The following is a 17,472-nucleotide window of genomic DNA, read 5'->3' as shown; positions in this document are numbered from 1 at the left end:
TTTCTCCTCCTCCATCTCCCCCCACTCCTCCTCTTCCTCCCTGGTTCAGGCCCTTACTGTGCAGTTCAGGCCATTCTAGGGCTCACCATGTGGCCCAAGTTGCCTAAAACCCACAATTCTTTTGCTTTCATCTCCCAAGTGCTGGGACGACAGATGTGTGCCATCATGCCCAGCTGATATTATTATTATTAGTTCTAAGAGTGGAATCATTCATTAGGAGAGGTAAGGTTTCTAGAGGTTTAAAATCAGCAGAGCTCCCTGTCCCCACAAAATTCTGATAAAAACAAAACCAAAAATTTGGAAACTGAGCTTGGCTTCATGTACACTTGGGATGTCATTGCTGATGTACAGCCAGTGTATGAGTTTGGATCCATAAACCGTGTAACTGGGTTTTCTCTGAGTATTAAACCACATCTGGCATATTTAGACACAAGTAGTCTTGGGGGAGGGGAAGGATAAAGTACAGAAAAGAAAAGGGGATTCCCATATTTTCCCTTGAGTTTTCTAAGAAAACAAAAATTATTTTCAGAAAAAGAAACACCCCCACATCATCTAGATTTTGTTCCCCCAACTCCTTACGGTGACACAGAAAATGAAAGCATCTCTACCAGTCAGTGTGCATCATACATTTCCTTGCTGGGGGATGCAGACTGTTACCCATGTCTTCCCCTACCCCTGGCTATGGCTAACCAGGCTAAGAGTAGCTTCACAGCTTATCAAGGGCCAGCATACCCAGACTAAGATCCTTTCCAAAATCAAGGAGGATATGAGTCCTGGCTAGGAATCTCAATCTAAAGCTGCTAGCTAAAATGAACAGACCAATATCCTAGGGCAGTTCTCACCCTCGTTTTATACATTCATAATTTAGCAGATATTTCCTGGCCTTCTCCCATGCTGGGGGTCCCAGAGGATGGAAGTATAAATGTAATATGATACAGTGTTCCCACAGACCTCATTGCCTGGTGGGAGCAACCAGGCAGAGAGTGACCCATTCTAGTGCAGAGTGTGGCGAGGTCAGTGATGGAGCCATGACCTGGAGGTTCCACCGGCATTCACACTGGGTGCAGAGTGGGGACAGAGCCAGGAAAGACTTCCTGGAGAGAGGCCTCTCTGCATTGTGTTCCGCTGGGCCAAGGAAATGGAGCCAAGCAGAGTGGAGAGAAGGCATTGTGAGCAGAGGGAGTAGCAGAAGGAAAAGAGAAGCAAATGAGAGAAACTGTTCTTGGCACTTCTCCGGAGCTGTAAAAAGCCAAGTGTACCTTGAACCGTGAGGAAGGAAAGGCAATAGGAAAGGTAAGCTGGAGCAGAAGGCAGCAGCTCATGATGGAGGGAATGGACTGCGGGATTTCATTGGGAGTTAGTCATGTTTTCGGTAAAGAACAAAGCAGTCTACATTACAGGTCTCTTGAGTCACGTGGTCTCCGTTGACCTATTGGACTCCGCTACCGTGACACAAAAGTAGCCACAGCCTAAGTACAAAGCAATGAACATGCTCCAGTGGAACTACTTGCAAAAATAGGCAGTAAACTGGGTTGGCCTGGGGGCTAGTCTGCAAATCCCCGAGGTCACACATTCATCCCGGAACAGGCTGACCAGCTCCTCTCCATTTGCCCAACTATTTGGCTCGACACGTCTTAGACTAGGAGGCTTTCAAGTTCTATGTAACCAAGGATAGTTGGTCACCTCACCTAGAAGCTTGTTTCAAAGTATAGACTCGTAGCTCTGCCTGCTGAGTCAATGAACCCACATCTAGAGTTGGGAGAGATCTGAGGGATGGGGTGCCATCTATGGGTAAGAGCTTTCCAGGCAGGAAAACAGTTCCCCACACCCCTACCTAGTTATCATGAAGGTGGAATCAGTGTGGCCCTTTAAGTGGATTAAGCTGGGTAATAACACTTGGTATGAGGCTGCATATGTATGCAAAAAGCTGTTTGCTAAGTAACCTCTTTGCACCAGGAACAGAGAACAGAGAAAGACTCCTTGGGCAGATCGCAGGAAGAGATGGACCAGGTGGGCTCCCCCACCCCCACCCGCTTCACTGTCTAAAAGAGGCACGCCCAGGTCAGTGTGCCTTCCAGAAAAGAATGGAATGAGACCTGCACTGGAGTCACAGCTGTGTGTTCTGCTAAGGCACACGTAGAGATAAAGAAGAGTAAACAGAGAAGAAGATAAACTGGGGGCCCCAGATACCTCGTTTTGGAAGCTTTTCATGGTCAGTCCTTATCAGCAATAGCCCTACAACGCCAGGTCAGAAAATTTCCTTTCTCAAGCAACAGGTGTCTGACTTCTGTTCACAAATGGCAACTGTTTGGTTTAAGCAAACACAGAGTTTACTCCCCTGCTTCCCTCAGTCTCTTTTCAAGTCAACCCTGCAGCCATGGGGGAATTTTCCACTTAATTGCTAATGGTGTTTGCTCTCTTCTGGACTGTTCCTTTCCAACCCAGGTGAGTCTTGTTCCGAGAACATCGATACATGGAAACCCATATTCACAGTACAGATAACTCGAATTACACAAAGATCCTTAATGTTTAAAATCAGCTTTCACTTGCACAGTGCAGTTTTTTTTTTTAAATGAGCCACTAAGCACATAACCATCTCAAGCCATCAGAAATGGAGACAAAATACATTTTGAGCAAGCAAAAGGAGCCTTGTAGAGTTGAGTGACAGGGCTTGGTTGTGACATTACACAGTGCCTGAGTCGGAGGACTGCATATGGAACACTGGTTTGCTCTCAGTAGATGTGCAACCTTGGACACTTGCATTCATCCCATCTATGAGCATTATTAAGCACCTAAAATTTTTCATTTTGAGTACTTTGAACTAGGAGTAAAAATTAGTGCACCTCTGTAGGACTGTTGCAAAGATTACCTAAGGAAATGCATAGAAAGTGTGTACATTAAGCACACAGAATCTGTTGCTAATTTCACTCATGGTGGACAAGTCATTTTAGCTCCACAGGCCCGTACGTTTCCCACTAGTGAAACGAAGGAGTTGATCTCCAGAGTTGATCTCTCTGTTAATCACAAAACCTCTCCCCCATATAGAGAAGTTAAAGAAGGCAGAGCAGGGCTATGTGGACATCAGAACATCACAGCTGAGGAACAGCTTTTTGGGAAGCAGCAATGGGTTTGAAGGTGATTTACATAGAGGTGAGGCATTATCTTATGATACATTGGGGAGAGAAGGGGCAGATGTTCTGGACATACATTCTCTTTCCAGACTAGAAAATGGACAAAGATACTTTCTTAGTTACTTATAAAGGCTATGTCTGAAGCTCAGACACTGGACATAGCTGAGGGGTGTGCTAAGTAGCTTGCTGAGCCTTGCTTTCTGCTAAGAAGAGAGCAGCTGGTAGGTGTTTTGGCCTCTTTAAATGTGTTAGCAAAACCCTGGCCTTTATTTTCAACATCAAAGAAGAATGCATGGGTGGTATCCAAACGGGAAGCACTTTGGGAAAAAGTAGCTGTGTTAGTTCCCAAGTTATGGATACAAGGGACAGGTATGCTGAGAGTATCATATAGTACTCCAAAGAGCAGTGGTTTTCAAAAATAAAATCCCATACAGCATTGTGCTAATTGAGAAGGAAACCAAAGTAGTGCTGTTGGAGGTGTGGACTGTGGATACTCCACAGCATTCTTAAACACTTACCACCTTCCAAGTTCTGTGCCTCATACAGGGAGACAGACTTTTTAAAGGGCTCCTTTCCCAAAGAAACCCACCAATCCACAGAATAGAGTGTATGATCAGCAAGTGTGCAATTTCAACATGGTTTCGGTACTGCTGAGGTGGGAGCATGCATGCACTGGGGGCTATTTAAAACTTGTGCAAACTCCTGGCCATGTGAGAAAGGGTCAGACAAACCTCCCTAGGGGAAGGAACTTAGTTTAGAAATATACATGGAGTCATCAGGTAAAACAAGGAGGAGGCGGCATTCAGGAGAAAGAGATGATAGTGGAACCTTGGAACCGTGTGTGTGTGTGTGTGTGTGTGTGTGTGTGTGTGTGTGTGTGTGTGTGTGTGTGTGTGTGCATGTTTATGTAGGTGTATGTGTATGCAGATGAGTGTTCACATGTATAGAGACCTTGGGTGCCTTGCAAGCATAACACTGATTGAACCATATACCCAGCCCTTAATTTAAAACTTTTCCTAAAATTGAATTTGAATTAAGGAATGCAGGAAGATGTGATAGAGAAACAGAGTGAGGGCCAGGTGATGCTGGGCCTTGTTGAAAGAAAAGAGCCTTGAACATTAGCCTTGACAATGAGCTTGGGTGTTATTCTTAGGCAATGGATACCACCAAAGACTTCAAATTGGGGCAATGAAATGACATGGTTTATATTTCAGATCCGTGGCACCATGCGCGATGAACCTTTGGGATTAAAACCATCTTCAGGGATTCCTCAGTGTGGCCATGGCTTCCTACTCTTTGATGTTCCATGTTAACCCAGCGGGCATCCAGACAAACTGGAGCTACTTTATACTTTGAGTCATCCAGTTCTGGAGTCCGGACTCTTCCCCACTTGGTCATTCTATCTCCCTCCTATCCGGAGACCACAATGGCTTAACTCTGGAGTCCTTCAGGACAGAGATAATTCTCAGGCCAGCCACCCTCTTAGTCACCTTCCCATGGTCTCTTTGGTGGAAAAGCCAGAGAGGCCACTTCTCACCAACTTCTAAAATGCTATTTTCTTTCAAGGTCTATGATTTTAATTCCATTTCACTCAAAGGGGTCAAATGTCTACCGTGTGCCTCCGGACCACGTGGTAGATGGGAACACCACTCCTACCCTTAGAAATGGAGTCTTCCCCAGGCATTCAACTTTTTGGGGGACTAGGGATAAAAAGAAGATGAACTGATGTAATAACCAAGTTATTATTTCTAAAACTATGTTTAGAGAGCCCCCTAGATTCTAAGCGCCTCCATTTACTTAGCCTGAGTAGTTCCTCTACTTTCATTTGTTTAACATATCTGTGGGGCTTAGAACTCCACCAAAGCAATGTTTGCTGATCAAAGTTAAAAAAAGAGAGAAAGCTAAAAATGGGGAGATGGCTCACTGGGAAAAGTGTAAGCCTGGGGATCTGAGGTCAGAGTCCAGAACCCACGTAAAAGCCTGGCATAATGACACATGTCTAACGGCAGTTCTCTCTCTCTCTCTCTCTCTCTCTCTCTCTCTCTCTCTCTCTCTCTCTCTCTCTCCCCGTGTGTGTGTGTAGTAAATTTTGGGGGCTCATTTTATATCCAATCTTGTCCAAATGCTGAACCCCAGGTTCACTGAGAGACTATGTCTAAAAAATTAAGATGGGATGTGACAAGATACCCAACATTGACCTCTGACCTCTGGCCTCTATACACACACACACACACACACACACACACACACACACACAAAACCAGCCTGAGTAAAGGGTAGCTTTATTTGTACCAAATACACTCATGAAATAATCCAACCAAAGCATGAAATAGCAGGCGTAGGGGCCGTCCCGTACTGAAACTTGGAAAACTGAGGTGAAGAAAGCTTGTCTCTGCCCTCAGGGACCTCACAGGAACCTCATAGGGAGACCGAGAGGGGGTGCTCACTCTCTGGGAGTCTTAATTGTCATGGTCAAGATCCCAGCTGTGGAGACTGGAGAGAGAAAGTGACAACTGACCAACCTTGTCTAAGAAATGTGGGAGAGGATGTCATCAGGGAAAGCTTCACAAGGGACCTTTGGGGGCAGAGTTTCAAAGGACTGCCAAACACTGGTGTTCAGTAACGTTGTGGGGACCGATCTGAATGAGGAAAACTGGCGGCTTTCTTCTAGGGCTGAACCTGTGCATACCTGAAGCCAAAATACCTGGGAGTCCTTGTGTCCTTAGGGGCTGCAGCCTGCTGTCTTTCTGCACACTGACACCCAGTGGCTGTCCACATTTCTCACATTTCCTTGGGGCGCCTAGAGCCCTCTCTTCCCACTGACTTTTCCAGTTAAGGAAGTAGCAGACACCTGGTGGATGGGGATGCCTCCAATAGCATACAAAATGTGAAGCTGGGACTGGAATAGATCTCTCTCCCGGGACTCCAACACAGATTGACTATGATGCAGTTAGTTTTCCACCACAGCTGAGCGTTAAACATTGACACAGAAGTCCCAGTAAGCCTCGGCTTAGTGACTGCGTCCTGAGTATGCTGAAAAAACTTCATGTTACACTTGTGAGGGGTGGGGACATTTTCATTTAAAGAAACATGCAAGTAAGTGGCTTAGCCGAAGAGAAAAGAAAGGGGTATTTCTTCTCACTCCATTCCCATTGAGCTAACCTTCAAACATCTGTCTCATTAATGAGTAAATGTGGCTAATAGAAGCTAAGAGAATGGATGAAAACTATTTGCTTTTGCCATTGGGAAGTCAGAATATTATGAGAGATGGGGGGATGTGCCTCTAAATCCATTTATTTTCTACCTATAGCTCCTAGCAGAGCAAAATAACCACAGATTCGAGGGACAGGTCTAGAGGGCTCTAACAACACCTGTCAGCTGTTGAATCTCCCAAAACACTACATTCGAATATGGTTCTTGTTCAAGCTGAAAATTTACATGTGATGTGTTTCAGAAGCCCATCTGGTGTTAGAAAAGCTACCGTGGCTTCGATGTCCTTGCCATCAACCGCCCTGGCTAATCTTCATATGTCACTGTGTTATGAGTGGTCATGCTGTCTTCATACTTTGAAAATGCATGAATGACGAATTCAAGCTATTGCTTTATATCAGCAGTTGGTGAAGAATGGTCTTAAGGACATTACGGTAAAAACCATAGCAATTGTAAGGCTAATAGAATGGACGCAGTCCGGAGATATCAGTAGCAAAGGAGTGAAGGTGGTGGGAAGCCTGTGTATGAAGGAACAGCGTGAGAAAGAGGAGGGCTACAAGGTAGATTCTAATATTTGGTCTTAGGGGCCCCATCAGCCTGGGATGGAAAAGAACTAGCATTTATCCATCCCCGAGTGAGCTCCTGGCATTCCAGACATTTGTGTGTAGCGTTATGTCAGGTAGGCAATGCTAAGTCTCATAGTGTTTGTTTGGTTTCCCTTAGGTCACACATGTATTGTATGAATAGTGGTGCTCCGAAGAATGATGAAAGTTTAAGTATTTCTCTGGTACCTTAATCGGTTTATGTCCCCAGGGCTGGGTTGTCTCTCGACACTCTTCTTTTATTGTGTAGTATGTGTGTGTGTGTGTGTGTGTGTGTGTGTGTGTGTGTGTGTGTGTGACTGCATATGTATGTGGAGACCAGAGGTCAATGTCAGGTGCCTTTCTTTATCTCTGCCCCCCTATTTACAGAGACAGGATCTTTTACTGAACCCCAACTTCATTAATTGGCAGGCTAGCTGACTAGGAACTTCTAGGGACCTGCCTGTCTTCATCTCAGTGCCAGGGTTACAGATGTGTGTCACCACGCCTGGCTATTTATGTAGGTTCTGGGAATCTGAACTCTGATCCTGATGCTTACAGGACGAGCATGTTACCAACTAAACCATCTTTCCTGCCCCCTTCACCTTTTTTAGGCATCCCCAGCATGAAGGCTGAATGAATGAAGGAAGAATGATTTCTGGATGGAAGTAAAGAAAGTATATCTAGATGGCAGTTCTGGGAGGAGCCTGGCCAAGGTAGACTGGAACTTCTCATCTCCCAAATGAAAAATTCTGGGTTGCTTCTGAATATCCCATCATTGAGCCTGGCATCATGGCTGGTGGAGCCCTGGGGAGTGCTAGAATTTTTCCTTGTACCCATCAAGCTGAATTTACAGCAGGGAGAAGGGAGGAGGTTGGGGGGCTGCTTTTGATTAGCTTGCATCTTCTGCCAAAGTTATATGTCCTCTCTGTGGCCAATTAAGTGTTTCTCACGGACCCACCATCTGGGTTCAGCAGAGTGGGGAGTGGCTCTTTCTCCACCCGACCTCACTCCAAATCCAGGGGCCAGGCAGCAAGACTCAGAATATCTAACCCTTTCTCTAGCTCTCATCTTTCCTCCCTTCCGGGGATAATGGCTGCCTGCGTGGTCCTCAGTCTTTCATCTCTCAGCAGATGAATCCCAACCTGGGGCCCAACCCTCTCAGTGGTCCTGAAAAGAGCCAGAAAGCCACCACAGTTACCATGCACCTTGGGCGTGAACTGGTGACTCCCAAGACAAAACAACATCAGTTTCAACTTCCCCAGCCACTTCCAGGAAAGAAGTTTTCAGAGAAGAAAGTCCTGACTCATTGAGAGTTTGCAGAACAATTTATATCGTGTTATTGTTTGTTTATTAAATGTGTCCTCAAAATCATGGGTTGAAGGCTTAGAGCCATAGGTAGGTGGCAAGAACTTTTGGAGATGAGTCTTGGTTGGAAAAAGTTGCGTCACTGGGGACATACCCTTCAAGGGTAAGTTGAGACCCTGGCATGCTTATTTGCTCTCTCTCTTTCCCTCCCTCGCCCAGCCCTGTCCCTTGTCCACCATGAGACAAACAAGGCTTATCCATCAAGTGCTTCTGTCAAGATGCACTTTCTCCACACAGATGCAAAAGCAACTGAGCCAGAAAACCATGGGCTGAGACTATGAGGCAAAATACTTTTCCTTGTTACAAACAGACCTTTTCAGACATTTTGTCATAATAACAAAAAGCTAAATATTGTGATTGCTGTTACTGTGTTTTTAAGTGTGTTGGCATAAGGATAGAAGGTATAAACAACATCTGTCTGTAATGGTTTATGTTAATTGTCAATCTGACAGAAGTTAGAAACACCTGGGAAATGGATCTCTGGGCATGTCTTGATCATCTTGATTTTATTAATTGAGGTGAGAGGCCCCACCCACTGTGAGTGGCACCATTCCTTAGGCAGTGTCTCCTGGACTGTATAAAGTGGTGCCTGTAATAATGTCTTTTCTTCTTTAATTTTATTAATTTAGGTCACATCTTTCTTTTAGCTAGCTTGCCCCAAGGCTTGTCAATCTTGTTTATCTAATTAAAGAACCAAATTGTTCCTTCATTGATTATTGTATTTCTGTTGTCATTTTATTAGTTTCTGTCCTGACTTTATTTTATTTTTCCCTCTCTTGATTTTGGGTTTTGTGTGTGTGTGTGTGTGTGTGTGTGTGTGTGTGTGTGTGTGTGTGTCTGTGTGTGTGTATAGGTTTTTTACATACCAGCCACGGATTCCCCTGTCCTCCCTCTTCCCACCTACCCCCAGCCTTCCCCCCCAATCGACCCCCCATTCCCACTTCCTCCAAGGCAAGGTCTCCCCTGGGGAGTCAGCCCAGCCTGGTAGATTCAGTTGAGGCAGGTCCAGTCCCCTCCTCCCTGTACCAAGGCTGAGCAAAGTGTCTCAGCATAGGACCTAGGTTCCAAAAAGTCGGCTTATGCACCAAGGACAGGTCCTGGTCCCACTGCCTGGGGGCCTCCTAAACAGTTCAAGCTAATCAGTTGTCTCACTTATCCAGAGGGCCTGGTCCAGTTAAATGGGGGCTCCTCAGCTATTGGTTCACAGTTCATGTGTTTCCGATAGTTTGGCTATTTGTCCCTGTGCTTTTTCCAATCATGGTCTCGATAGCTCTTGCTCATATAATCCCTCCTCTCTCTCGCCGATTGGGCTCCTGGAGCTCCACCTGGGGTTTGGTCGTGGATCTCTGCATCTGCTTCCCTCAGTCACTGGATGAGAGTTCTATCATGACAGTTAGGGTGTTCGGCCATCCCATCACCAGAGTAGGTCAGCTCAGGCACTCTCTCGACCATTGCCAGTAGTCTACAGTGGAGGTATCTTTGTGGATTTCTGGGGGACCTCTCTAACACTCTGCTTCTTCCTATTCCCATGGGGTCTTCATTTATCATGATATCTCTTTCCTTGTTCTCCCACTCTGTTCTTGATCCAGCTGAGACCTCCCGCTTCCCTAAGCTCTCTTTCCCCTGACCCTTGCCCTCCATTACCGCCCCCGCTCACGTCCAGTTTGCTCATGTAGATCTCATCCATTTCTCTGTTGCTGGGTGATCCCTGTGTCTTTCTTAGGGTCCTTTTGACCTGCTAGCCTCCCTGGAGTTGTGAGTTGCAGTCTGGTTATCCTTTGCTTTACGTCTAGTATCCACTTATGAGTGAGTACATTATATGTAGGTTTTTTAAGACAGGTTTCTTTGTGTAGCTTTGGAGCCTTTCCTGGAACTCACTCTAGCCCAGGCTGGCCTTGAACTCACAGAGATCTGCCTACCTCTGCCTCCCGAGTGCTGGGATCAAAGGCATGCCCACCACTGCTTGGCTTTGCCTTATTCTTGTGGTGTCTATTTTAGAGAAAGTTCTATTGACGGCTAAGAATGTGTGTTCTGCAGTGTTTAGGTTCTGTAGATGTCTGTTAAGTCCATTTGGTTGATAAGATTTATTTATTTATATATGAGATACAGAGTCTCATGTAGCCCAGGCTGGCGTTGAACTTAATCTGTAGCAGAGGATAGCCTTACCCTTACCTCTACTGATCCCCCTACCTCTACTCTGCTCCTCCAGTACTGGATATATAGGTATGAGCCATCACACTCCACAGCTGTATAATAGTCTTATGCTTCTTGATTAATTTTTTTGGGGGGGAGGTGGTCTGAATGACCACCTGTCTTGGTGACAGCAGAGGACTGAAGTCCCCAACTATTGTTGTGTTGAGGTCAGTATAGGTATTTCCCTTTATACACAGTAGTGTTTGTTTTATGAAATTGGGTATGCTAGAGTTTGGGCTGCATACATGTTTAGAATTGTAATAGCCTCTCGATTGATTGTTTGCTTAATCTACCTGGAGTGTCTTTTCTATTTCTGACTAATTTTGGCTCAACATCTATTTTGTCAGATATTAGGATTCCTGCTCTTGCTTGCTTTTCTAAACCTCCACCAAATTGACAATCAAGATCCGTCACAGCTTAGAATGTCTTTTTACATCCTTTCACTTTATGGCTGTATTTATCTTTTTTTTTTTAAGAATTTTTTAGAAGTTGGGGATTTAGCTCAGTGGTAGAGCGCTTGCCTAGCAAGCACAAGGCCCTGGGTTCGGTCCTCAGCTCCAGGGCAAAAAAAGAAAAGAATTTTTTATTCATTTTACATTCCAACCACAGATCCCCCTCTCTTCCCTCCTCCTGCCGGCTGTATTTATCTTTACCAGTGAAATGTGTTTCTTGTGAGGAGTAAATGGACGTGTCCTGTTTTTTTAAACTAATGTGCTAATCTACATATGTTGGCTGGAGCATTGAGAATATTAATATTCAGAAGTAGTATTAAAAAGTTTGCATTTATTCCTATTATTTTTCTGTTTCACAATTGTTGGTACATTCATTTCTAATTCTCATTGCCAATTATTGTTCTAGTGTGGTTGATTTTTATCTGTGAATTAAAAGATGTATTTATCTCTCTCTTCAGTGTGCAGGATTTCCAAGGATCTTCCATAGTGCTGGATTAGTGGTCATGGATTCTTTTGGTTTGTATTAATCATGCGAAGTTTTTCTTTCTCCTTCAGATACAAAGGAGAGCTTTGCTGGATACAGTAACCTGGGGTGGTAGTTATCATCTTTCAGAGTCTGACATAAAGTATTCGTCTCCTCTTGGATTTAGAACTTATGCTGAGAATCTGTTGTTACTCTGATTTTGCCTTTATTCTGCAGCTTTCTACATTTTCTCTTTGTCTTGGACACTCAGAATTTAACTGTAATGTGATAAGGCGATGAGGGGAGAGTCTTTTTTGGTCTTGTTGTTTCACATTCTAAGTGCCTTAGAAAACAAAAACAAAAACAAAACCAGCTTGTTTTTATCTCTATTTGTGTGTGTACCTGTGGAGGCCAGAAGAGGGCATTGGATCCCTAGAGTTGGAGTTACAGGTAGTTGTGAGCCATCCAAGTGGACACTGCGGACAGAGCTCCAGTCTTCTGGAAGACTGGAGAGCATCTTAACCACAGAGCTGTATCTCCAATTCCTCAGTTTACTTTTAAAGTAATTATTTCCTGGTAAGTATTTGCATTGCTATTTTGTTAATTATTTTCTGATTATTTTGTCTCTTCTTTCTCCATGGCTGTCTTCCTTGGAGATCTGATTTGAGGATGGGATGTTGCACAAATCCTAAATGGTCTTATAATAAAAACCTGGGGCTAGACATTGGGGTAAATGCTGAAAGATCAGAGGAAACAAGCCACAGCCCCTTCTCACTTCACCAACTCCTCAGCCGAAAGGAGAAGATTCCGTCTCAATGAATCCTCACACTGAATGCCTCTGAGTCCTCAGCTGAAAAGGCCTCTAGTTCCTGTCTCCTCACGCCTTATATGCCTTTCTCTGCCCGGCCATTTCACTTTCCATCTCAACTTTCCTAATGTTGGGATTAATGGTGTGTGTGCTTCCCAAATACTGGGGTAAGGTGTGTGCCACCACTGCCTGGCTCTGTTTCTCTCCTAGAGTGGATCAATCTTGTATAGCCCAGTGTGGTCTTGAATGGATCTCTGCCTCCTGAGTGCTAGGATTAAAGGTGTGTGCCATCACTGCCCGACCTCTGTTTAACTCTGTGGCTGACTCTGTCCTCTGATCTTCAGGCAAGTTTCATTAGAGTTCAACAAAATATCACCACAATGGGATAATCCTACGCTCTGCATCCAGTCCTTTTTACTGATCTTTTGAGTATCTACTGTAGCTTTTTATGTGTATATGTGTATGAGTCTTATGAGGCTTACACAAAACATCTAAAACCATTTTTTTTAATTGACAGCAACTTAAATTCAGTGATATACAAACAACATTTTTACTACCTCAACTTTATATTATTGGTGTTATAATTTACATCTTTCTCTATTAGGTACCCACTAACAAATAATTACAGACACAGTTAGTTTTAGTGTCTTTCATTTAACTTTTATACTAAGGTTAGTTGTAATTATTCATTATCCTGGTATTATCAGAACATTCTGAATTTGGTTATATACTTACCCTTACCAGCAAATCATATGCTTTTCCGTTGACTAATAACTTTTTAAAAATTTTCCTCCTCCCTCCACTCCTTCTCTCTCCCCTAGATCCATTTCTCCTCTGTTTCCCTTCAGCAAAGTGCAGGCCTCCCAGGGATATCAACCAAACACGGCATAACTAGTTATCATAAGACTAGGCACAAACCCTCATCTTAAGGCTGGCTGAGGCAACCCACTAGGAGAAAAAGGGTCTCAAGAGCAGGCAAAGGAGTTAGAGACACCCCCACTCCCACTGTTAGGAGTTCCACAAGAACATCTAACTACACAACCACAACATATGTGCAGAGGACCTAGCTCAGATCCATACAGGGTCCATGATTGTTGCTTCAGTCTCCGTGAGTCTCTATGAGCCCCACTTAGTTGATTCAATGGGCCATGTTCTCCTGGTGTCCTCTACCCCTCTGGCTCCTACAATCCTTCCTCCCCATCTTCTGTGGGGTTCTGTCCCCAAACTCCACCTAATGTTTGGCTGTGAGTCTATGCATCTGCTCTGATTAGTGACTTTTTACAGTGGTTTTGAAACTTGTCTGTGGAGTGTTTTATAGCTAGGTGCGGGGCCTGTAGCTCAGTGGAATAAGTGCCTGTTTTACTTGCATGATTCCCCGGGTTCAGTCCCCAACACCACATAAACAAGGCATGATAGTGCATGCCTGTAATCCCAGAACTTGGGAGGTTGAGACAGGGGAGCAGAATTTCAAGGTCCTCTTCAGTTACTTATTGAGTTGGAGGCCAGCCTGAGGTCCATGAAATCCTGTCTCAAGATGAAGGAGAAAGAAGACATGGAGAAGATGCTTTTATAAGACAAGAGTAATCACTATGAACACTTTCACTCTCAGCGTTTGTTTGTCTGGTGTATTTAATCTGTTACTATTGCAGACTATTTGGGGATGTATTTGAGCTCACAGTTCTGATCCAAGGGCAGATAGTGATGACTGGCTGGCAGAGTTCTGTAGTATTTCATGTTTATTTGTCCTCTGGCCCTTCTCTCTTACAAAGACATTAGTATACACCCTTTAGGGTGCCATGTTGATGACATCGTCTAATCATCACCTTTTAAGGCCCAAATATTGATATATGAAGTTCCTATCCTCATCACATCTGTCAGTAGAGATTACATTTCAACACATGAATCCTTGGTGGGGGCATGCTCAAACCATAGCCCAAACCAGGCCATTCTGCCAAGGACCTCCATTGTTTATGTCCATCTCACAGCAGAACACATAATCATTCTATCTCCAGTATCTCCAGCTTCCTAATTCATTCCACCACTAGTTCAAAATTCCAAAGTGCCAAGTCTTATGAGATTGAAGACAAACTGCCTGCAACTGTGAGTCTTCATCAAAACAAATAATGTACCTCCAATATAAATGGTGGAGCAGGCACAAGGTAGACAAATATAAACCAGCCCAGATGATGCCCAAAACTCTAAAGAGCAACGAACGCATACACTTCCAAGTCTAGCATCTTCTATACATATCTTGTGAGAGTGCCTATGAATTTGCTGAGTGGGCTGGTTTTGTTTACTGTCTGTCACTTTCCCTGGCAAGCATTGCATGTTTTTCTATATACATCACTGAGGTCCTTACTGCAAACCCACTTTCATAGCTTCCTTAGGCTTCACTCCTTGGGAGCTTTCTGCTGGAGCTCTGACCCTGTCTGTGCCTTTACCAGTGGGAAAGCTTTACTAGTTGAACAAAGGGAAGTGTATAGTGTGATAGTCCTGGCGAGAGAGTATGCAGAGAGTACCCTGGGGCCCTCTACTGCAATAACTCTATCCTGGAAAGTGTGTGGAACTGTGATTCCTAAGACTCCCTGGGGGTTTCTGAGACACAGGGAAGCTTCTCACTTATTGCTCAGATGATTGGCAAGCATTTCTGTTAATCTCCTCTTACTTCCTGGCCTCACATGCTTTTTCTTCCTGCCTTCCCTGGCTAAGTTGCCACTCTGCTTCCTTTTGCCCATGAGTCTCATGGTAAATATTATTAAAGTAGCCAGTATTACTGTGCTTCAATGAATGCATTGTTTATAAATCTCCAACACCAGATACCATCATTCGTAACTTCAGCCTTCTATAAAGTCTTGGACATGGATGCAACTCAGCCAAGTTCTTTGGATGGTGAGCCAAGAGCCTTTAGTCAATTTCCAATATACTCTCATTTAGCTCTGAGACTAGTCCCCCAATTTCCTTATATTTGAGCCTCCAGAATTGTCAAGAACACCCACTTATAGCATTGTAGGCATTTTCAAGCTTTTTTCTCCAAACTCTCATCTGCTCCTAACTCAGTTCCAAAGACACTCTCACATCTCAGATGTTTATTATTAGTGATGTTTTCATTTCTGTGTCAGTGTGGGATTTTTGTTTTATTTTGTTGTGGCCAATTAGATGGTATTACAGACTAGGTGTGTGATAAAGAAAAAGGTTAATTTTTGCTCACAGCCCTGTCCCAACACTACAGAGCACCATCTAATGACAGACTTCTTATTGGTAGAGTCCCAAAGTGATGCTGGGCACCACATAACAAGGGACAAGGAACACACATGTGTCTGTATTCTTCTCATATCTGTGTAAGTAGTCACAGTCATTGGGACTTCACCATGATGAACTTTTCTGAACCTTCAGGCACTCTCTTTGGGATGCCATTGTTGGATTACATTCCACACTCTTAACAGCTTATAATGGAGATTAATCTTCAATATTAACCCTTAGGGTACTCCCTCAACCCCTATCTAAACCAGTATTTGGGAAAGTCTTTCTCTCCCTCTTTTAGACTCCATAAGTGGCAGGGTTGTTTCTCTGCCTGTGTTGCCCCACTCTGTTCTGACCTGCAGGGGTTTTGCTGGGAAATCTGCTGATAGTTACGATGAGTTCCTTCTTCATGAGTTGTTTCTTTTGGTGTTTGACAATTTGATTATAATATATCTCAGAGATGATGTTTTGGTGATGATCCTATTTAGGATTCCTTTGGCATCACAGACCTGAGTATTAATTACCTTCCCTACATATGAGAAAATCTTAGTCATTATATTATTTATGTTTTCTGCCACTTGGCCATTCTACACTCCTGGACCTTGTCCAGTGTATATTATGGTTCTCTTGATAGTGTCATAGATATCATATAGGCTTCTTCTCATTCCTCTAATTGGAAAAATCTCAAATGATTTGCCTTTGAGTGACTGATCTGTTCTTCTGTCTGATAGACTGCTGCTGAAGATCTTTGTTGAATTTTTCATTTCAGTCAGTGCATTTTTAGCTCCAGGATTTCTTTTGCCTCTTTTTATGGTTTGTTATTTCTTTGGTAAACTTTTACTCGTATCCATTTATTGTTTCCCTTATTTTGTTTCATTATCTGTCTATGATCTCTTGTGGCTCATTGAGCTACTGTTATTAAGGCAATTGTTTGAATTCTTTGTCCAGAAGTTTCTAGATTTCCATTTCCTTGAGCTTCTTTTTTCTTTTTATTTCTCTACTGAAGCTTTACTAACTTCCTTTGCTTGGATCACACCTGCCTGTTTTTTCACAATTTGTGTAACTTTGCATTGTTGCCTTTGCATTTGAAGAATTACATGCTTCTTCAGCATTTACAGATTAGTTTTTGTTGTTTTGTTTGTTTGTTTGCTTATTTTTGTAGGTTAAGCCCCCTCTCCTTCTCTGGATTAATGGTACGGCCTCCTGGATCACAGTAAAACAGGACTGATGACAAGTCTCATGATTATCACTAGGTCAATAATCATATCCACGGTTGAAAAGTCTGCTCTTGGAGGCATAGTAAGGCATGGTTCCTGTCAGTTCTCAAGTATGCTCCTGTTGGATATATAGGGATGGTCTTTTGGTGGTCCAGGCTGCCTCCAAACTGCATTGGAACAGGATTGAGTAAAAGACTGTGTCAGTAAGTACATTTGGATCTATGTCAGGTCTGTTATATGAGGTGCCTATGGGCATGGCGTTAGATTCTTAGGGACCTATACTCTAAAGTCCCTAGGCAGGTTTTTGACAGGCAAGACAACCTTGAATCATGGTGGAGAGGGGCTGAAGCCAATCAATGGGACTGTTTCAGTGAATGCAATTGGATCTGAGACTGGAAGGTCTGAATGAGGGGGCATGGATGAACATCTAAGCTCCTTGGTAAAAGGGATAGAATGTAGGACTGTGGACAAACGAGGCTGAGTTTAGCCCACAGTCATGGGGCTGCTTCAGTCTACAGTGTGATGATGGTTGATGGGCCTGTCACTCATGTGTGATCTTGCCTTCTCGAAGTATCCCTTCAGGATGTTAGGCTCCACTAGGGTTTTATAATATAACTACCAGGTTCTTAAGCGCCCACAAATACAGTTTTGTCCTTGGATGACCGAATACCAAATATTTGAGTCTGTGTAGGGAGGTAAAGGTAGATTATTTTTTGTTCTACCACCTTACTAATGTTATTCTTCACTCACTTTATCTTCTATGCCTCTTTTGGGTGCCATGTAGAGAATGGACTGGGAGTGGTGGGAAC

This window comes from Peromyscus californicus, unplaced genomic scaffold, assembly GCF_007827085.1.
Source record: "Peromyscus californicus insignis strain IS unplaced genomic scaffold, ASM782708v3 Scaffold_9__1_contigs__length_137607984, whole genome shotgun sequence".
Classification (NCBI taxonomy): Eukaryota; Metazoa; Chordata; class Mammalia; order Rodentia; family Cricetidae; genus Peromyscus; species Peromyscus californicus.
This window is presented reverse-complemented; position numbering follows the sequence as displayed.